This window comes from Delphinapterus leucas, chromosome 13, assembly GCF_059928025.1.
Source record: "Delphinapterus leucas isolate spDelLeu-1000000601 "Yukka" chromosome 13, BTC_Dleu_Yukka2, whole genome shotgun sequence".
Lineage (NCBI taxonomy): Eukaryota > Metazoa > Chordata > Mammalia > Artiodactyla > Monodontidae > Delphinapterus > Delphinapterus leucas.
Window position 1 is genome coordinate 28,097,791 of NC_143141.1, and position 23,544 is coordinate 28,121,334.

Consider the following 23,544-nt stretch of genomic DNA (forward strand, 5'->3'; position numbering starts at 1 on the left):
CTGATACAGAACACACAATGTCAGTCCCAGGAGAGAGAAAACACTCCAATGAAGCAAGCCAAAGAAACAAGATTCGGACAAGGTAAAGTGACGTGTAGACCAAGACCAGGATTTTTCAATTCTTTCCTGTCATGCTGTAGCTTCCAGCTCCTGAATAACAACACATGTTTCCCTTGTCCTAGACACACAAGAGTATGTCTCCTCTATGGGGCATAAGAAGCTCTAGAGTTACATATGTGTAGTAAAGAGTGGACCCAGCCAGCATACTCACAATGACCAAATTGTGTTGCTCGTACTTTATTTTAAACCAATACATCGCTCCACGCTGAAGCTGCAATAAATGATATATTTGCTTTCTAGACATGAATGAGATGCCTTACTGGATATACTCCAGGAAGGCCAGAGAAACTGGCTTCTAATCCATACAGAATAATTCATTGATGAATTCCTTTCAGGATAGCCCATGATTTATCTAGAATATAAGCTTTACATACCTGGATCCTTCAAACTAGACCAAAGGGAAAAATCTAGGCTCCAAGCCTCAATTAGAAATGTGGGATGGTGCTATGCTGACAACTGGTGGTCCCTGACCTATCTTCTGAGATTAGAACCCAGTGTGGTGGATGACCAATTCACGCGTTGAACAAAAGAACACCTCCTACAGGGCAGTGGATGTGTTCATTACAGGTATGGCACTTAGGGCTAAGTATCATAAGGACTTCAAGAAACAAAAGAAAAAGTAACACATGAAGCATATATGATAAGGAGGCGCCAGAGTCCAGAGCACGAGCTCTGGAATCACACAGGCTTGCTTCGAATCCCGGCTAAGCCACTACCATCTGTATACCCTGAAGAACAGTCGAAGGTTGAAATGTTCTTTTACCAAATTTCGAAAAACAAGTGAAGAAAGAACCTACCTGCCAGGAAGGGACATCGTGGGGTGCAGCATCCAGTCGGGTCAGGGCTCTGCATCCCCTGCTCAGAAACCTTCACCGCCTGGCTCACGGTGATGCTGGCAGCTCAGCAGCCCTGGAGAAGGCGCTCCTGCTCCTGTCTCCAGGGCTCGCGGACAAGCTGGGGAGGTCCACGGAGGAGGCGGGCCACAGCCTGGCAAGCTCTGGGTGCCTCCTGCACTCAGCTCTGGGCAGGCTCTGGCCTCTGGGCCCCGTTGCGGGGAAGGGCTGGCCGATACATACCCAGGGCTGAGGGGTCTGCAGAGCCGGTGCCCAGGCAGCGTGAGCTCTGGAGGACAAGGCTTCCACAGTCCCCAACAGTCTCCGCATGGTGGCCCATCCGGTGCCAAACACCTGCCACCCACAGCGACAAGTCCCAGCCGCTAGAAAGTCCAGAAGAGCTCGGGCTCTTTGCCCTCGGGCCGGGTTTCTCCAGGGGCTGGGCTTGTGTGGGGCCCCCAGCCCACCCCCTGACCCGCCCGCCCTTGCTCTGTGACACGTACAATGCAATGGCAACACCCAGGCTGAGCCGGCAGGCCAGTGTTCAGTGCGTGCTAGACCTTGAGAAGAGTTAGCAGCTAGGGAGAAGCTCTCCCACTTTCACTCGCTTTTCTCAGATCAGCCAGGCAGCCCATCTCACCCCAAAGCGATGGACACCACACCTCCTTCCCAGGCTATCGTTTTCCGTTCTGCCCCTGTTTTCCCTTTCCATTCTGCCCCTCTTTTCCCCAGCACCCCATCTACGGCTTCGGGTGTCATCGGTGCTGCAGCAGGCAGCACCTCTGACCCCGAAGCTATGGACACCACACCACCTTCCCGGGCTTTCGTTTTCCGTTCTGCCCCTGTTGTCCCTTTCCATTCTGCCCCTCTTTTCCCCAGCACCCCATTTACGGCTTCGGGTGTCATTGGTGCTGCTCCCGGCAGCACCTCTGACCCCGGAGCTATGGACACCACACCACCTTCCCGGGCTTTCGTTTTCCATTCTGCCCCTGTTTTCCCTTTCCATTCTGCGCCTCTTTTCCCCAGCACCCCATTTACGGCTTCGGGTGTCATTGGTGCTGCTCCCGGCAGCACCTCTGACCCCGAAGCTATGGACACCACACCACCTTCCCGGGCTATCGTTTTCCGTTCTGCCCCTGTTGTCCCTTTCCATTCTGCCCCTCTTTTCCCCAGCACCCCATTTACGGCTTCGGGTGTCATTGGTGCTGCTGCAGGCAGCACCTCTGACCCCGAAGCTATGGACACCACACCACCTTCCCGGGCTTTCGTTTTCCGTTCTGCCCGTTTTCCCTTTCCATTCTGCCCCTCTTTTCCCCAGCCCCCCATCTACGGCTTCGGGTGTCATTGGTGCTGCTCCCGGCAGCACCTCTGACCCCGAAGCTATGGACACCACACCACCTTCCCGGGCTTTCGTTTTCCGTTCTTCCCCTGTTTTCCCTTTCCATTCTGCCCCTCTTTTCCCCAGCCCCCCATCTACGGCTTCGGGTGTCATCGGTGCTGCAGCAGGCAGCACCTCTGACCCCGAAGCTATGGACACCACACCTCCTCCCTAGGCTATCTTTTTCCGTTCTTCCCCTATTTTCCCTTTCCATTCTGCCCCTGTTTTCCCCAGCGCCCCCCCCCCCCATTTACGGCTTAGGCCGGCATCAGTGCTTCAGCAGGCAGCAGCTCTGACACCAAACCTATGGACACACCTCCAGGGCTGTCATTTTCCAGTCTGCCCTGTCTCCAAGTAGAACCACTACCTATTTCACACGGCTGTTCCTAGTTCTGGGAACACACCACGCACTAGTAGCAATGCCTCAGCCCATGCCTCGACTCATTTCCCTGCAACGCTGGCCAACAGATAGACCAACACTTCAAAGTTATGACAGAAAGTTGAGTAAGTTATACGCTTGGAATTGCATTTATTATTACTAACAAGCACAACTGTAGTGCTTAGACTATAACAAGTAATATTCTAAGTGCTTAGCAAATATTAACTCACTTAATCCTCATAATGGCAACCCTATAGGTAGGTAATGTTCATAATATTCACCTTTTTGGGGGGAAACTGAGGCCCAGGGGGGGTTGAATAGCTTGCCTAATGCCACACAGTAAGTAGCGGGCAGAAACCCAGGATGAAAACCAGACCGTCTAGACTTTCATCACTTTGCTGTGTCACCTTAATAGATGTTGTGGTTAGGGAAGGGACTAAACTGACAAGACTCTGAACTTGAGAAGGGAGAAATTAGAAAGTGACTGATCCTAGAAACTAGAGAGGATTTCAGCTCAGAAATTTCTGGTGGTGAGACCCAGAAGAACAAGAACATGGTTGGAATATTAACTTGGGGTAGTATCTGAATCCATTGAGAAATGGTTTTGTTTTGTTTTGTTTTTTTAACTTAGAAAGGCCAGCTGGATGAAGATTAATGAAACAAAAAGTAGAAAGGGAAAGAGGAAGGTGCCTGAAGTGAGACATAACCTCTTCCCTGTAAGTACTAGGGGTGGGCGTCCTGTGGGAAAGGATGGAGCTCTCTCTACAGCTTTGTCACCAGGATGAACAAGGAGAAACATGGCAACCATTGTACTGGTTTTGATGATTCCTCAAAAACCAAGGCTTTACTTTCCAAGAACTACCCACAGTAGCATACCTACCGTGTGTCAGACATGCCACCAAGTGTGTTTCCAGTCACACATTTTAATTGGAGAAATAGTTCCTATGAGGTACGCATTAGTTCCCTATGGCTGCTGTAACAAATGACTACCAATGAGCTTGCGTAAAACAAAACACACTCATTCTCTTATGGTTCTGGAAGACAGAGGTCCAAAACCAGTTTCCCTGGGCTGGAACCAGGAGTTGACAAGGCCGTCCATCCACCTTCTAGAGGCTCTAAGGGAGAATCTGTTTCCTTGACAGCATTCCTTGACTTCTGGCCACATCAATCCAGCCCCAACTTGATCATCACATTCTCTTTGGAGTAAACACTCCCTCTGCCTCTCTCTTACGAGAACACCAGTGGTTACATCTGGGTCCATCCAGGTAGTCCAGAAGAATCTCCCCATCTCAAAACCCTTACTTTCATCCCATTGGCAAAGTCCCTTCTGCCATTTAAGGTGACATTCATAGGTTCTGGGGATTAGAAGGTGGACATTTGGGGGCAATGGTACTATTCAGTCTACTACAAGGTAGATACTATTATCTTTCTCAGATGTAGGAAATGAAGTTTAGGGAAGTAATTTATCTCAGGTCTACAATTTCCAGAGGAGAGATTTAAATTCTGCCAGGGAGACTTTAGGACACACTCTAAACAACTTTAACCTGTGTCCTTAATTACTGCATAATCCTTGGTTAAGAGTCACACTTAGGTATCAAGACCCAACTGAATATAACACAAGTACTGTCTCCTCTTTCACTATGTTTGCCTGGTGTATTTATGAATCTTGCCCAGAGCAGAAGAGTTCAGAAAATCGTTATACACGTTTACTAGGAGAAAGCATTTACCGTTTGATGTGCACGGAGTAATGGAAGGCTATTTAAAATAAAATAAAGTAAAATATGCCACCAAATCGTCAAGTGTCACAACAGAGGTAACCCCGTGGGAGTCTTGAGGAGACTAAAATTATCTCCAATTGTGCAGGTGAGAAAAGTGTCACTAAAGGCAGTTGTAGTTCAGCCAAGCCCTACGGCACAGAAGTAGGAATCTGGATATGTACGAATGGGAAAAAAGACATTTTAGGCATGGGAAACAGTTGAATGCTGAATGGATGAGAAATATGCATTAGACCTTTCTAAATCAACTGGCTTATTCACTCAGTAAATCAGATTTGGTCAGTCAAACTAGCTTTAGCTGATTACTTATCCAGGGCATAGCTGTTGAGAGTCATTTTTGTCATAGAACAGTAAATAAAATTGTTGAACTATAGCTTTAGGCTTGCTAAGTGATAACAGATTGCTCTAGCTGATGTTCAAGTGACTTACTTGGTACTATTCACGAAATTGGGGGTTAACAACTGCTTAAGACAACATAGAGAATTGATCTTAAATAGTACTTGAAGTAGTTACTCTGTAAAGTATCTGTTCAGTAGCTCACGGTAAATGGATGTTTATAATCCCCGTTGGACAACCAACTGCTTTTTTGCAAATGGTAATGTGAATTGCTGTTGCATAAACTATAGTAATGACCACCTATCTAATCTGTTGTCCAAACCAGAAATCTTCTAACAATACTGGTCTCCTAATAAAAAGTAAGCATGAAGCTAACACACACTGGGTGTCTCCCGTGTGCCTGTGCATGCATCTATAGCTCACTGAACCCCCATAACAGCCCCCAAGAGAGGGACTCTGAGTGTCCCCATGCTGCTGGTGGAGAAACAGGCACAGGAAGGTTCAATAGTCTATCTACCTAAGATAACACAGAGGGCGGGAGAGCCTGTTTTTAAACCATCTGCCTCCAATTCCAGGTGCCAGGAGCCAGATTCAGCCTACAGGCCTCTTCTGCTCATCTGGAGGTGAAACCATGTGTAAGGATTAGTCAAATCCTGTCTTCACTCCTCAAGGTAGCTTGAACACTTGCACGTCCTCCAAATAGCACGTAGCATAAGCAATAAGATGTTTGCCCCGGGTATTGTCCAGGAACTTGGAATCAGCTGTGTCTAGTTAGGCTGAGCTGGTTAAGACTGGAGAGGACCACCGATCTTCCACCTGGCCCAGTGCCTTTTGACCTCCTGCCATCAGAGGGCCGAAAACTACAGCCTGAGAATGTGCTGAGCCCCGCAGCCTAGTTACGCCAGCTCAGAACAATGAGGAGCACACCTTTTCCCAATCACCTTTCCTCATGCTCCCCATGCCTCATACTGCCCTGCTTCTTTATTCTTTATCCCATAGATACCCCAAGCCCCTTGCCTTTGGGGAGGCGGATTTGAGAGCTATTGTCACGTCACTTCCTCGCTTGGCTGCCTTGTGAATAAACCTCCTCTTTGCTGCAAACCTCAGCATGTCAGTGTTTTGGCTTGCTGCGCCTCAGACAAAATGGTAGGGAGCAGTGGTAAAGGTCCCTTGCCTGTGAGGGAAGCTGGTTGCTAGTAGTCACGTTGCAGATGTCTTCTCCTCCCGGGGGGGCAGACGTCCTGCTCTTCCAGAAAGAAGGGAGAAAGGCAGGAGCTGGACCCTTGCTCTCAGGGTCACCGTCACCTAGGAGCTCGTTAGAAACACAGAATCCAGGCCCCACCCAGAACTACTGAATTACAGCCTGCATTTAACAAGATCCACAGGAGAGGCATACCCATATTAAAGTTGGAGAGGCACCAAGCTGGAGTCCACGTAGCAGAGAAGCAGACAGGATTCTAGACCACGCAGAGTGTTAAAGGCCAACAGTTTGTTTTCTATTCTCAAAACAATGTTTTTGAGCCATGTTGATGAGCAATGTCCCAACTTGCTTCTAAGGTTTCTTGTGTGAAGAATGGATTGGAAGGAAACAAGATATATGGACACTAGTTAGGACCTCATTGCAACAGACAGGCAAGTTCAGTATTAGGATGTTGAGGAAGAGTTGACAGATTCAGAAGAAATTCAGGAGATAAACTGAAGCGGGCTTAATGGGGTATGAGACGGAGGAAAGGAAGGTCTTAGGGAATTTAAGGGTTTACTCCACGTATGAGCAAAGCCTCAAAATTCATCATTTGAACGTACAGAGGTAGAGCTCTCAAAGGACACTGGTTAGGAAGCAACAGTACGCCCTTTATAACTCCAAGAGACAACACGGATCAACTGTCTCGATGGAAAACTCGGCGGTACCGGTGCGTTTTTTCACTCAAACTTAGTTCCAGTGCCTATTACTCACATTTTCTGTGCCTAAACAACACAGCTTGAGGAACTGAAGGGGATTCCATCCTGGTAATTAAGGAGGGTCCCCAACACTGACAGTCCCATCTTAAAAAGCAGTCCCGCTGCATTTTACCCAAGGAGCAATGGCCAGAGCCTCCCTTTTAAAACGATGGGGAGAAATCAGAACATCACACACTGTCCCTTTCAGCTACTATGAACTGAGCCGCGAGACGACCAGCACCCCCTAGCACAGCGCGGACGGGCCAGCGCACGGGGGCCACTGTGACAGGCGACAGCACAAGAGACGGAAGCCCAGGCCCAGGGGCTCCGAGCTCCACCGGCAACGCCCAGGGGCCAAGGCGTATTACCTTTCCGGGATGTGCTTTCCGCCCTTCCTCGTGGCCGACGAACTGGCTCATGTCACCCCCGCCAGGAGTGCCAAAGTCGCCAACCCGGCATCCCCGGTGCCAGCACAAGGCCACGAACCACAGGCGCCTAGGCACAAGCCCACGCAGCTCGCGGACCTCCTTCTACCGCGCATGCGCCACCGCGTGGCGTGTCGAGATGACTGTCATCACGCAGGCGGATTAACGCGCTTGATCGGTAAAGAGGATTCTGATGCCTGCAATTTCCCTCCTTAGCCGGAGGCTGGTAGCACAGGTCCATTAGTTCGTGTGTGTACCCTTCAGCATTCCAATCATACGGGACATGGAAAGTTGTCCGACTCTCCCAGTTTCTTGTGTGGTTCTTTCAGATATTTCCCAAGTGCTTACATTCACACTTGTATCTTGTATGTAAGTATTTGTACGTAACAGGTATCCTGTAGTTTATAGAAGAGCAGCACACTATACACGTACTACATACATAGTCTACAATGTGTCTTGGATAGTGACGCTGTTATCTTTCTAAAATATAAACTTGGCTGGATTGCTCTGTCGCTTGAACATCTTCACTTAGCACAGAATACAGCCCAGGTTGTTAGCACAGCATTGAGAACTCTTTATAAACAGATATCAGTCTGCCTCTCCAACTGAATTATAAGTTCAAACTATGACTTACAAGGACCTACATCATCCACCTCCCTCCTTTGCCCTGCCAGCCTCCCCTGATCTCATTCTCTACTGCCCTGCCCTCACTCACTTTCCCCTGTCCAGCCACACTGGCTTCCTTACTATTCCTCAAACATGCCAAGCACAGGCGTGCCTCAGGGACTTTGCACCTACTATTCCTTCTGCTTCAGAACACACCCTCCCACCCCATCTCCACTCTCCCAGAACACACCCTCCCACCCCATCTCCACTCTCCCAGATATCCAATGGCTTGTTTCTCACTGCAAGGCTCTGCTCAATCGACATCTTAATAGAGGGGACTTCCCTGATCACCTACCACATTCCCTCACCTCTTCATCTTCTTTTGTTATTCTCCAAAGCATTTACCACCGCTTGACACTCCACATATTGACTTATTTATTCATCTCTCTCCCCCACTAGAATGGAAAGTACGTAAGGGCAAGAACTTTGTTCTCTTCCTACTTCCTAGAACAGTGCCTTCAACTTAGAAGGTGTTATACAAATATTTGCTGAAAATGAATGTATGACTTCTTTGCCCTTTCACACTACCCTCTAGTCACACCAGAGGCTGCCCCTCCAGAGCACAAGTTCAAGCCCTGGGCCTTTTGTACCTGTCCCCAATACCTGGGCTGTCCTTTCCTCATTCCGGCAAAATCCTCTTCCCCCAAGCCCAGCTCAAACGCTGTCTCCTCAGTCAGGCCTTCCTCAATTTCTCCTCTATATTCCTGCTGCACTTGATTCTTTTATCATAATTAACCCACTTAGACTCACTACATGTTTCTCTTCCTAGACAACTGGAAGTTGCTACTGAACAAAGACTTCTACTCACCTCTGTATCCCCGTGCCCTAACAACAAACCTATAAGGCTCTCGGTGTTTACTGAAACAATTCATTTTCTGAGTCTCTACCAATTCTAGGGAGTGCGTAGTATAGTCTCCTCCTCATTATCAGTGAGCCTGGCATCTGTGGGAGGGCCTTACAGCAGAGGAAGTCACCAATGGATCATAACTAAGGTCCTGAGACTGCAATGGCAGACAGCATGGTGAAGTTAGCCCACTGCATGCAGAAGACCCACAGAGGAGTCAGCATATGCAATGGACTACACTTGGTATAACATGTGAACAATCAAGGTTTACAAACGTGTTCTCATGCACTTGTAAGGATCTTCTAGCCCACGCGGAACAGACAGAACACACACAAAGGAGCCTGGAGGAAGTGAGTAGGCCGGCAGCTGCGCCCTAACGTCTTAAGAGGTAACATTTCTGTGACTACGGTTTAAACACATCAGATAATTTGCCTCCTTTCTAGACACCCTGGTTATCACAGGACAGGCCAAGCCTCTCAAGTTTTAAAGCTAAAGTACACGGAAGATCTGTGAATAGGGCTGAAGATATTTAAGAGCTAGTACCTGCATTAAGCAACCAGGTTATAGAATGAACATTTATCTTGAAATTCCAGTCTCTCCCTCTCTCTCTCGCCTCCTATCCCCTATCTTCCCACCTCCATCTCTATCCCCTCTCCCCTACTCCCTGTTTTATGTATATACGTGCATCATTTTATATATACACGGAATATTTACTGTCTGTTACATTGATTTAATAAAGTGCACACTCCTCAGGCTAAATTTAGAAAGAGGACAAAATGAACACTTTCACATGGGCGTCAGTGGTGTTCCAAAGACAAAAGATTCCTCAGTCTTAAAACACGGCGAACACCATGTTCCTTCTGATAGTTAGATGCTAGAAAAAGGCAAGTGGATCCTTAAAATTCACACGCTATTAACACCTACTATCAACAGAGTAGATCTTAAAGCGGAAACAAGAAAACACCAGCCTTTTAAGTTCTTCCTGTCTGAAGATAAGAGTAAGAGGTGGTAGTGTTCTTCCTCACTTGCACCCGAAGGGTAAAAGCAGCAAAAATATCTTAAACACATATATGATGAGGAAGCCACTCTACCTGGTCCACTCTGTTTTGTTTTGCTTCTAGGGATCTGTCTCACTCTGAACCTTTGCTTTTTGTTTTCTCTTTTATGTACGCTAAGAACCTGAGAGTCTAAACCTTTTCTTCCACCTCTCAACCAATAAACAGGACAAAAGAACATTTTTATGTTTTTATGTATTTTCCATTCAAATTTTTAAAAAAGAGATAAGTAAGCTAGCTCAGTTCATATTTCTCACAAAGATCACTTTCCAAACTAAACTCAATTGTTTGTGACCATAAACAGGAAAAACACCGTACTCTAGTAGCACCATCTGACATTTCCACCGTAATGTTACCAAACACAACTTGACACGAATGTCAGAACTATTAAAAATGTTAAAAATCCCCAACCCCACTCAAAATGCATACCAAAGTTCAGGTAAAGGAAAAACAAAAACAAACACAAAAGCAACTCACCGTTATCTTTATGTTCTTTCAGAAACCCATTAACAGCACACTGGAATTTAAAACTAGTGTCGTCATCTGACACCTGATGCCCAATTGTACACATTTTTAAATAAGGAAGAGTTTCTGGTAAGTCCTATAAGGCAAAACCATGAAAATATGTATTATTTCCTTTGTAGGGAAAGAATAAAAAATTAATTAGAGAAGGCAGAATATAAACCAGGAGAGTACATTAAACTTTGTATGTCAGTCATTCTGATGAGAGCCATTTTTTCCAAAGCTGCTTTAACCAGTAATTATCACTTGATTTTCATTCAAACTGCAGAACGGACAGTTACCAGGCATGCAAAAGGAAAAGCAAATCTATGTGAATGAATGCACATGTAACTCAAAATGATATAAACAGTTCTGCCTACATTTATGTTCTATCTTACATTTCAAGGGCCATAAAGCGGCTGTGATTTAAGGAGAGTAGTAGAATAGAGTCAGAAGAACTTGGATTCGAATTAGGAAACAGAGGCAATTTCAGGCATTGTTGAGAACTGGTATTCTTGAGGTGGGAGAAAGTAGACTATCAATAGAAGACAGAAAAGGATAAGTGAAAATTCTCTAGTTCTGAATTTAAATGGAAAGTAGCAGTAGGAACCTATGACATATTTTAAAAATATTAAAAACAAACGTACATATTTCCTAGCTCTGACCACTGAGAAAGTCTAGAAACAACTGATGTCATGTCCAAAGGACTCAGGAGTCACCGAGAAGCTCCAACTGGCCAAAGATAGGGCCTCAGTTAGAATAATAACTGTAACGGAGTCCACGGTGAGAGGAATAAATAAAATTTTACAAAACTGGTCAACACTGGAGGATATTTGTGAATCAACTCATTATTTTGAAAACTGTTAAATAAAAGAAGAGAATCATGCCTCTACAACTGAGCAACCAAACAGCTGATGAGGGGAATCTTCTCCTCGTACAAATATACCCAGCTAATAAGTGAAAAAAAGAACAACAGAATTCACCATTCTTTGAAGCCTCAACTGAATTAATGGATGTAGGTATGAATCATCAGTGACTGCTAATACCACAGAAAGACACAACTATATACGTCTCCATGGAAGAACACATCATCACCCATGAAACTGTCTTGCCAAAACAAAACATGCAAGCTTCATTCAGATCAACTACCGATTTACAGGAAATAAAAGGACTGAAGAATATGTTACCAACACATGGAATGTAATCATCGGCATCTAGATGGGACAAATTACCTGGTTTCTTTAAAAACAAAATTCAAGGAGGAAAAAAAAAGTGAGAGAGACATGGAGGGAGAACCTATAGATTAAACAAGACTTCAGAGACCTAACAATCCACGGCAAAGTGTGGACCTTATTTGGATCTAATTCAAAATTCTTATAGACAATTTTTTATGACGTTTAGGAGACAACTGCAAATTTGAGCACTCCCTGGGTATTTAATATTAAAAAATGATATTAAGGAATAAAAGTCCTATATTTTAAATGCACGTACCAAAAACGTACAGGTGTAATTTACATGTTGTCTCGGAGCTGCTTCAAGATAATACGGAATGGGGTGAAACAGGTGGGGGTATAGATAAAACATGACAGCCATCAGTTGGTAAATAAGAAAGCTGGATGAGTTCCTGGGTATACAAGGAACACTCACAGTAGTTTTATACTTTTGTATATGCTTAAAATTTGTGATAGTTGTTTAAAAACAAGACGACACTGTAGAAAAGTTTGGCACTTTCTCACAGGTTAAGCGTAGAGCTTAGTATTTGGCAGTAGGCTATGATCCAACAACTCTGCTACTACCTACGCTGCACATCTAACAGAACTGAAAGCAGGGATTTGAACAAATATCTGTACACCAATGATCATAGCAGCATGATTCACAATACCTACAAGGTGGAAAACAACCAAGTGTCAATCAACCGTTGAATAACAAACTGTGGTCTATATACACACAATGGGATTTTCTAAGCCAAAAAAGAAATGGCATTTCGTTACGTGCTATAACATGGATGAACCTTGAAAACACGACGTTTAGTGCAATAAGCCAGACACAGAAGGACAAATACTGCAGATTCCACTTACACGAGGTACCTAGAATAGGCCAATTCACAGAGACAGAAAATAGAATAGAGGTTACCAAGGGTTGGTGGGAGGGAAAATGGGGTTGTTACTGTTTGATGGTTACAGAGTTTTTGTTGAGGATGATGAAAAAGTTTTGGTTCTAGACAGCGGTGATGGTTACACAGCACTGTGACTGTACTTAATGCCACTGAACTGCATATTTATAAACGGTTAAAAGAAATATGATTTCTCTATATTTTACCACAATAAAAAAAAAGCAATAACAGAGCTGAAATTTCAATTCTTCCTTTTCCGAGAGTCAGTTTCATCGTCTGTAAAATTAGTAATTGTAGTTGTCTATCCTCTGAGCTTAGTGCAGGGTAAGCACTCAGTAGGAGATATCAGTACTACTTCCACTTCAAGAGCAAAGGATTGCTGTGAAGATTAACTAAGTCAATGGATATGAAAGAACTTTCTAAATGGCAAACTGCTCTACAAATATTAAAAGACATTAGGTGTTACTGTCTCCCAAGGCCATGGAACAGGTCAGAAGGAGGATAATTCTTTTGCACTGGAATGTCCTACATGGGCCAAGAGAATAGATGGGTTTCTGTGCTATATCAGAAGGCATCAGGAAAAGGAAGCATAAAACTTAGAGAACAATTGTCTTTTACACTGATGCTTAAACATGCTCAGGCAACTGCTTAACATAAGTGCTAAAGACATAATGGACATACCTTTCTTTCTTTTTAGGATACTACTGTAACTACTAAAAGTTTACTTCATTTTCAAAATGTAGAACATGGAAGCTTATAGAATTTCTTAAGCATATCTAGAGCCTACTGCCAAATACTATAGTTCAATTCATATCTTTCATCTCATTTTGAAACAGCAATTACAAATGTGTATTTAAGGAAACCACTAGCTTCCCTTTTTGAACCCACGAGAGAAGGCCAGGACTCACCTTAGCATAAGATGATAACTACTGAACTACTATGAATTATTACAGTATCAGAAAGAAGGTCATTTTCAATTACGCCTTCCATTTACCTCTGGCTTGTAAGAGCGGCGAGTATTTGCTAAGTCAATAATCAGCCCAAGTTCTTCATTCTGTCCTTGGATTTTGTTAAGAGATCCAAGGGGGAGAAACGTTCTTCTGGAGCAAGATTCTTTTCAAAACTCTGTCCGAAAGAATAAAATAAGGAAGAACATATGTTTAAAATCCTTTACTATGTTATCCATTTATTCAAACCCTGGGATGCTAACATATGAGATTCAAAGTCAAGTTTCCTCCTCTGCAGCTTACAAGCGATATTACAATCCTTTCTTCCAGAGAGATTAGACGGAAGAAAATAAGCTCACTTCTATATAGTTATTTCTATGTTTGTTTATTTCATGTTGGTCTCCTAACCTGACTCTAAACTCCCAGAAGGCAGGGACCACATCAATTTTGCCTACCACTGTATTGCCAGCTCCAAGCGGAGTGCCTGAAAATAGACACAGAGATAAATACTTCTTGAACATCTACATATAGGAAGGATGGCTTTCACTGCTAAATATTCTTTCATGTATTTGGCTTATACATGTACCCTGTTCCATTGATCTCTTTGGTTATTCAAGTGTCAGCAACACACACTTTTTTTCTTAATTAGTAGACTAGTTTTAGAGCAGTTTGAGATTCACAGCAAAACTGAGCAAAATGTACACAGTTCCCACTTACACCCTCTCTCCTTCATCCCACACAGCCTTCCCCATTATCAACATGCCATACCAGTGTGCTTCATTTGTTAGAATTCATGAACCAACACTGACACATCGTTATCAATCAAAGTCCACAGTTTATTGCATTCATGGTACAAGTAACCGACTATTTCTTTATTTCTAGTATAGTCATCCCCAAACATTTACATACTGAGATACATATTACTTTCTTATAAATTACTTTATTCTTTATTTATAGTTAGGGCATTGCATTGTTTTTTTTTGTTTTTTAATTAAGTACAAAAGTTGGTTGTATTTGTCTATGAATCCCATTTCTGGATAGTAAAAGAGGTATTAAAAAGTATTTGCTATAAAAAGGGAAAATGGAGTACGACGGGGTTGAGAGCCAGGGCTCTCTATATGGTGAATTCAGATTTCTGGAAGAATACGGTATTAACTTTTGCTCACCTTTTTTAAAGGAACTTTGAAAGCAATGAAACGAGTCCCAGGCATCCGCTGTTCAACTGGGAGATAGTCTTTCCACCTGTTAATATAGTTTTTGTTAGGCAAATTTTATGTTAGGCTGTCTCCCTGCACAGGATGAATGCGCCTTGAAAATGGAAATCATATCCCTCTACACCGGCTCCCAGGTGGTCCCAGCGTCCCGACCCCGACCCCGGCCGCGCGCGACACACTTTCCACAAACTGACACACACGGAGCCCGCGCGAGGGCCGGGTCGCGCGGGCTTCCCCGCCGGGTCGCCTGGAGGCCGGTCCCCCGCAAGCCGAGCGCACGAAAGGGCGCCCCAAAGGCGCCGGCCCAAGGCGCCCGCTGCGCTTTCCCTTTGGAAGCTGGGCTGCGGGGCCCAAGCGTAAACCCTGAGACAAGGAACACGCGCACCACGCCGCCACGGGGCACGACAGGCCGGGCGCCCACCTAGCCGGACACCCTGCATTTCTGCAATCACCGGACGCCTGTGTAAATTTCCGTCTGGCCTGTCATTTTCCAAAGGCCACTCAAGATCAGGGGACAGAACGCCTCCTCTCCAAGTGTCCTGCCAGCCCACCCACTCAAGATCAGAGGGACAAAATGCCTCACTAAAACAAAACAAAACAGAAACACAAAAAAACTGGAGAGAGGGAGGAAAGGGTGCCCTGAAAAATAAAAAAAAATTAAAAAAACTAAGCACGTTGACAGCGCTAAGAATAAACTACCAGGAAAAAGAAACCCTACATGTCAGATCCTAAAGTACAGAAGGGCAAGCCCGCCGACATTCCAGGACCGGGGGGACCGGGGTCCCCAGCCCTGCAGAGCCAACCGCAGACCGGCTCGGGCGCCCCTCGGAAGCGCGGGATCCCCGCGGCCGAGTCTGTGACCCCCGGCCGGCGCCGGCTCCCCTCTGCCCACCCTGCGCGCGGGGGCTGGAAACTGCCGCGGAGAACCACGGCGGGGCGGGAAGGGGGGCTCCAAAGAGGGTCTGGCGACTCGAGTCGCTCCGTTTCTCGGTGGGCTCAGCGCGCGCCGTGGGGGAACAGGAGCGGGGGTCCGGGAGGAGGGGACGGACGGCACTTACGTAGACCGGCAGCGGCCACGGGTAGACGGCGGGCTCGGTCCCCAAGAGCGACTCCAGCCTCAGCTCCAGCTTCTCCCCCATGTCTTCGCGCGCGGGCCCCGCAGCGCGCTAGTCTGGCGGTTGGGGGAGGGGCGCGGCGCCGCCGGCGGGGGCGGGGCAGACGGGCAGGCGGGAGGCTGAGGGGGGCCTGGTCTGGGCCTCAGCTGCCGCCGCAGCGCTCCCGTCCGACCCCCGGCTCCCTCTTTGTGGTCACAGGCCCGGGGCCTCCAGCGCTGCTGCGAACTCGGGCCGGCGTGAGGCGACCACAATGAGCCGGGGGCCGGGCTGAAACACTCCCGGCGCGCGCGGCCCGCCCCGTGGACTCGCAGGCTCGCACGCACGCACGCACGCACGTACGCACGTCTTCGGCTGCCCCTGGCCACCCTCACCGGCCTGAAGTGGGGACCCGGGAAAACCCCTCATGGACAGTCGTGGCGGGTTTGACTCCCGACCTTGACGTAGCGTGACACACCCCCTCCCCCCCCCAATAAAAGAAAAGGAGCATAGGAGGCAATCTCATACATTATTGATAAACACATACAAAGACACTATTGGTACAAAACTATTTCTCCATACAGCAACTTTGAATTTTAATAATAAATACATATATGTATCAAACATTAATAAAAGAATAAAATTATCCAATATGAGTACATTTGCTCTTGTTTTGCAATTAGTTCCAGGATTCTATTTTAGATTACTACTTCATATCTGAGAGAGTTGGGTGTGTGTTTGGTTTTGTGGAAGCTGCATTGTGCTAAATTTTACCTTTCTTTCTTGAATTAAATGGCTTTTGTTATCCCTTGGGAATACTGAAGACAGCAACAGCAGATTACTACCTACCAGTGGAAAAGTATAAATAGCAATTTTAGCCACTAGTGATTCTGAAATTGCCCTTAACTTTGTCCTTATAAAAATGCTCCAAGAATTACGTTTTGCAAATCCACAGATTTACTATCCATATTCAAGTCATTTATGTGGAGAAAGAATGTAGCCAGCCTTATCAGTAACACAGGATGTTATAGCCATCAGGCCATCAGCCGCTGAAGCCACACCCAAAGCCGCACCCTGAGGGGATTCAGGATGGAGAAAACAGGATACTGGCCCTAGATAATTAAAGTGCAAATCAAGGGAATGATTTCCAGGAGACCAGATTCTTGCATCTCACCATATATAGAAAAGTGCTACATTTATTAACTTAAGATGTCTAGTTTCTTTAATTAACAGTAATCTTTTGATGTTCCAACTACCTGTCTTTTTTTTTTTTTTTGCAAGAACCTCTAAATACCCTGTGCCCTCCCTTAGCTCTTCAGAACAGTCCCTCAGAGCTATCTGAGAGGCTGTCTCCTGATTTCAGTCCTCAGTATGTCTTCCACATAAAACATAATTCTCAACTTCTAGGTTGTGCATTGTTTTTCAGTCAACATTTAATTGTATGGCTCATGTAGGTACTATGCCTAAATGTAATGGGATGAGCTGTAAATTATTAAAACTAGATAAATCCTGTCAGCTCTACCACTAGCTGAGATCCAGGCTTTCACCTCTGGATACCTCTGGCAGATATGGGGTCTGTGTTGGTCTTAAAATTATTCTTAGAATAGTGGGGACTCATTCATTCTTTCAACACATTTTATTGCTTATATTCTATGTGTCAGTTACAGTGCTGGGTCTTGAAATACAGAAGTCAACACACGAAAATACAAGGATAAAACACATTTTCTACCATATTAACTTTTTTCATTCATCAATTCATCCCTAAATCATTCAACACGCATCTTCTTATTGAATACTGATGAGGGGTCAAATGCTATGCTAAACACTCAGTATATAGCTGCAAACGAGATGGACAGGCCCTGATTTTGATGTCACTACTATCTTTTGTCCTGCCATATAATGGGACAGCTTCATTATTCCCTTTACCCTAAGTTTTTATCACAGATTGCTAATGAAAATAAAGCTGTTAGTGGAGTTTCAACATGCATAGGTAAATGAGAACACAGAACTCCCCTTTCTCATGTCCCGTTCTCCTCCTTCTAACTCCCTATGTGAAGTCACTTTGGGCCAAGGCCAAGAAGCTGTGCCCCAATAAGAACCAAGCTGATTTCCTCACACTGACTGGGGCTATTGCACACTTAGAAGGCTTGATGCTTAATTTTGATAAGCAACTAGAAGACCATGGAGACAACCTATAAAAATGATTTGTCTTGGGAGAAAATACTAAAGAGGGTTAATGTGCTGTTCCACATGTCTAACCCCCTGGATTAAACCACAGGCACCAAGGTCACCAAGTGTACTTGGCAACAATGAGCTAATAATAAAAAAAAGCATCATACTGTTATTGTATTCATTTTCCCCCAAGGCGCTCTCTGATAAACACCACAACCTCTAAGAGAATTGAGAACAGCTTCCTTGTGGGGTAGGTCATATAATATATATGCATCTTTTTCCAAGCAGTTAAATCATATCCAGCTATCAGCACACCTTACTTAAGGTGATCGTAATGTATGAGATTAAATGTTCCTACCTGATCGGAAAACTTCTTGTCCTCAATTCATTGGCTGTACTGGATTTTTTCTTCTTGGGTCAGACCTTCAGACTTCTACCAGAAATCCTTCCTTTGGGGAAACCAGGCCTTCCCAGAAACTCAGGAAACTGAAATGGAGACAGCAAGAGAGAAGGAAATTATTTGGACACAGAGACCTCAATTGTTTGGTTTTAAGTAAACGTCCAAGCAAACATCTTCTAGATGGTATAATAACTTTAGGGAAATTCACGGTTTATAAGTTTGAGTACTCATAAACTGAACATATTATGATAAGAGTACAGGTTGCATTTTGTGTCTTCAACTCAAGCAAAGGCTTCAAAAAAGGCCCAGTTATCCTTTGTTCATTAAGACACAAAGAGAGGGCGAAAAGGGCAAGTTTCGAAGTCTTTTTCTTTACAATTTACTTCCTTTCTTCAGTCTTCAACAAGATCTTCAGGAAATTAACTTTACTAAAGTTAATTATTCATAAAATAAACATAGGAACCTGCAGAAGACTATTTCACAGAGACCTGTAAAGTACAATATCCATTGCATACATACACCATGAGCTTGTCTTTTCTAGCACTGGCATACACAAAACTCTGTGTGTGTGTGTGCGCGCGTGTGTGTGTGTGCACGTGTGTGTCTTTTTCTGTGATGGAGCCATAGGGAGAAAATAAATCTATTGGCTGCAATTCAGTGATGTACAAAGATTTAAGGGTAAAGGAGAAGGTAACATCAAGTGAAACAATAAAGTCATGAGGTTGTGGCTCCATAATAATAACAATAGCAGTCTTCTGTAACCAAGGGAGCAGGCTCCTCAAATTATAGTCACACCTGTTAGACCATCTGCCCATACATTTCACACTATCATTAATGGAAAACAAATGGCACTGTCTCTCGTTCCCTTTATCCATTGGCCATCCTCATATGAACTCTTTTTCTCTTCAAGGTCATGCTCTTTCCTATCTATTGAAAAATATTAGGATTTAGGAGGAGTGATACGTAATGTGCCGTGCCTTGGTACTTGTACCAGTGACGGCTCTGTAAGGAGCACTGGGTTGTTAGGAGGCTATCAACTGAGTTCCCCTAGAAGCAGACCTTGAGGCAATAATTTGAGTGCAAACTGCTCATCTGGGAGGTGCTTCCAGAAAACTCAGAAGTGGAGTGGGAATTGAGAATGGAGGCATGGAAGGAAGCCAACAGAGGTGCATTACCGAATAAATTACTCCTGCAGGGAACTGCTGCCAGTACTTCAGGCGAGTTCTGTGAGACTCTACAGAACATGTCTCAGAGTTATCCCAAGAATCGGTGAGAAACTTGAAGTACTTATCTTCCAGTCCCCTCTGTCCTTGGCTGAAAGCTACACCCAGATACATTAACTCCTGTACACTTCTGGCCTGCCCTAAGGTGGATAATTGCAGGTGGCAGCATGATTCTATCAGCATATACTGGAATGATGAGTGCTGGGGAGATATGAGTGGAGCATCGAAACCATCTAATACAGTCGGGGCAGGAGATATTAATTATTGGCTTGAAAGTCCAAATGGATAACCTTAAATTCCTGGGTTTATGGTTTTACTTTGAGGTATTTAAGCATGATGTATGAGTAAAAATTTCCTCTGTTAAATCAAGTTTAAGGTCCTAACTCCCTAATCTTCTGGAAAACTGTGGTATCTTTTAACAGATTTTTGAAAAGTAACATGATTAAGATTTCAAATTGACCATTCATTCATTCACTCATTCAACACACATTTATTGAACACCTAAAGTATGTCATGGGTTAAACTAGGCACCAGTGTTACTGTTACTAAAATCATTATAGTGCCACCTAGAATTCAATGTATTGTGACACTCAAGTAAGAAAATCCATAGTTACCGTAAAAGATATTACAGAGTGCTATAGGAAGACACAGTAAGACCTTAATTCATGCTGTGGACAGTAGTATATGGGCGATATCAGTAGGGCTTCCTGTAGAAGGCAATTGAAATGGATATGTAACATGAAGGAAGGGTGAAGTTTTGAGGAAAAGAGAAGATAAATTCACAGTTGCCAGAAAATGAATGGTTAAGGATCAGTCCAGAAAGGAGTTCCATTCATAATCAGTATAAGAAATGCTCACTGGGGCTTCCCTCGTGGCGCAGTGGTTGAGAGTCCGCCTGCCGATGCAGGGGACACGGGTTCGTGTCCCGGTCCGGGAAGATCCCACATGCCGCGGAGCGGCTAGGCCCCGTGAGCCATGGACACTGAGCCTGCGCGTCCGGAGCCTGTGCTCCGCAACGGGAGAGGCCACAACAGTGAGAGGCCCGCGTACCGCAAAAAAAAAGAAAAAAAAAAAAAAGAGAAATGCTCACTGGCGTGTAGGAAAAGAAGACAATGGAGAGGGGGGTAGAAGCCAGATCATGCATGGTCCATGTATGTATAGTAAGTGCTATGGTCTAGTCTTTGTGTTCCCCTCCAAATTCATACGTTGAAATCTTAATTTCCGTAGCTGATAGTATTAGTAGGTGGGGCCTTTGGGAAATGATTATGTTACTAGTGCTCTTATAAAAGAGACCCCACAGAGCTCCCTAAGCTCTTCTGCCACGTGAGGATACAATGAGAAGTCTGTGATTCAGAAGAGGGCCCTCATCTGACCATATTGGCACCCTATTCTTGAACTCGCAGCCTCCGGAGCCGTGAGAAAAAAATTCCTGGTGTTTATGAGCCACCCAACCTGCAGTATAATCTTACAGCAGCCCAAAAGGACAAAGAGAGTTTGGATGTGAGATTTTCCTCCAAGAAAGATGGGAATCCATTGAAGGATTTTACCTGGTAACTTAGAAGAGAGAAAAGTTTCATAACACAATCAGGTACTTTTATAAGAAAAATTTGTTTCTTTTTCAGAAAGATCACTCTGGAAATACTGTGACTAGATTTTTGGAGAAGTCTGATGGCAGGCCCGGATATAGAAAGATGAGTTGGTAGTCCATTAATATAAGTCAAACAAGAAAGTGGATATAAAAAGTGTGAATTTGTGGCTGAGAGTTCTTTTCTTTTACTACTTGAAAAATGTTATGTCAATGCTTCTGACTCCATAATTTTAGACAAGAAATATGCTGTCATTGGAATTGGTTTCTCAATAAGTGATGCATCGTTTCTGCCTGTCCACTTTCGAGATTTGTTTTGTCTCTACTTTTCAGAAGTTTAATTATGACGCGTCTTGACAAGGATACCTTTGTGTTTTTCCTCTTTGGATTTGCTCAGATCCTTGGATGTGTGCTTATGTCTTCTAAAAAATTGGGAACGTTTCAGTCATTATTTCTCTGAATACTTTGTCAGTCCTACGTGCTCTCTGTTTTCATTCTGGAACCTTGATGATATGAATGTTAGTGCTTTTGTTACTGTTTACAGGTTCTTGAGATCCTGTTCTTTCTCCCATCTCTACCCCTCAGCCTATTTTTCTCTGTACATGTGGTACATCGTATTGATCTCTTCTAAGTTCATGATTCTGTGCTTTGTAATCTCCACTCTACTCTTGAGCAAAGTTTTTAGATTGTTGTATTTTTCAGTTCTACTGTTCTCATTTGTTTTTATTCTTATAACTTCTAGTTCTTTGTTCACATTTTCTATTTTTCCCATTTCCGTCAAGGAACACATAATTGCTAATTGAAGCATTTATGTGACAGCTTATTTAAAACCCCTGTCTGATAATTTCAATAGATGTTTTATCTCAGTGCTGGTGTAGGTCTATTGTCTTTTCTCATTTATTCTGTGATTTCCTGCTTCTTGGTGCCATGAGTGTTTTTCAATTGGATTCTAAACATTGTGAGTTATTATATGACTCTGTATCCCATTTAATTTTATTATTACTTTTTAGAAGGAAGTCATCCTATTGGAGGTGGAGTATGAGGACTGGGGGGTTACGTACAGATTTCCACTGGGCCCTACTGTCAAAACCCCAGCAAAAGTGGGCACTTACATTCTCTCACTGCAGACAGATCAAGTAGAAGTTCAGCTATCCTACTGGCCCTTCTGACACCTTCCCCCCAAAAGTGGGAACATTAATATCATTCTGTTGCCTTTTAGTAGGAGTGGAAGTTCATCTCCCCAGTGGATTTCTTGACACCAGGGGAGGGGAGAGGTGAAGTGTTTGCTGTGTTTGCTGTCCTTCCTCCCACTTCATTCCTTCTTGTTGATGCCGGGTGTGGGTAGAGGGTCAGCTACCTGCTGGCCCCACTGACACCAGGGTAAGAGGAAGAGAACTGCCAACTAGCCCTGCTTGTGCCATCTCATTCTGTCTTACTGCCTCAGGACGGTTATGGGGATTCAGCACCCCATTGGGTCTCACGGACACCATGTGTTGGGGGTTAGTGGGGTGCCTACTCCCTCCAACCTGTAACATCCTATTCTTATCGATGTCAGGGAGAGACGGAGGCTAGGTCCCACCATTGGACCCCACGACTGTGTGAGGGCAGCCCAGTGTTAACTAGCCTGTCAGGCACCACCTTTGAAAGTCTCTTTGCTAATGCAAAGGGGTGGAGGCTCAGCTCACCACTGCACCACACTGAAACAGCCCTGGTGGCGAATCAGAGCGCTGCCTCTTCTGGAGGGCAGGAGTGGGGTGGTGTGGAAGATCAAATCGTAGCTTGGCCCAACTGAAACCACAGGACATAGGGGATGGGTGCAATATTCCACTGGCACTTGGCTCGAGTAGTGTGTATATTATTGCCCAAATGGTTTTCTGTCTTTGACAACCCCTTTCCTCATACCTTGGCTAGGCGGAACGGGGGTTTTGTGTTTTCTTTTTTGAAGCTTTTTTGTCTGTTGTTCTGTTGGTGGTTATTGATTGGGGGTTCCTGTAATACCCTCTCCAGGATGTATGGGAAGCAACAGGAAACACAGGGGACTCATCACCATGTTATTCCTCAAGTCCCAAAGTCCCTAGTTAAGTCATTTCCACCTTTCAGTGTCTTCCTATGTTTGTCTGTTGTTATGTTCAGGGTTTTAGTTTTAAGTGGAAGAACCTGGGAGAAATGGGCTACTTCACCTTCTTGGAAGCAGAGGTCTGGAGGCCTATGGATGTTACAAAGTACTGCTGACTGTAAATTAAAATTTGATGATATACACCTTGCCCTTTAAGAATTCTTCTGCTAGATGATGTGGCTTCCCAAAGTAGCTACAATTTGATTTTCATACTTCTAAAAGTCAAGTGTTTTGCCGCAGTTGAAATTTAAAGATAAGCAAGAGATGAGGCTAAGATGATCTATGTGGTAACAGATTAAAGTTGGAAACATCAATATACATTCATGCTTAGCTTAATATTGCTTCATATTACCTTAACACACATGGTTATGTAGAGAGATACTTATAGATATGTCCATATACGTGGGGAATGTACACACATGTTATCTCTTTG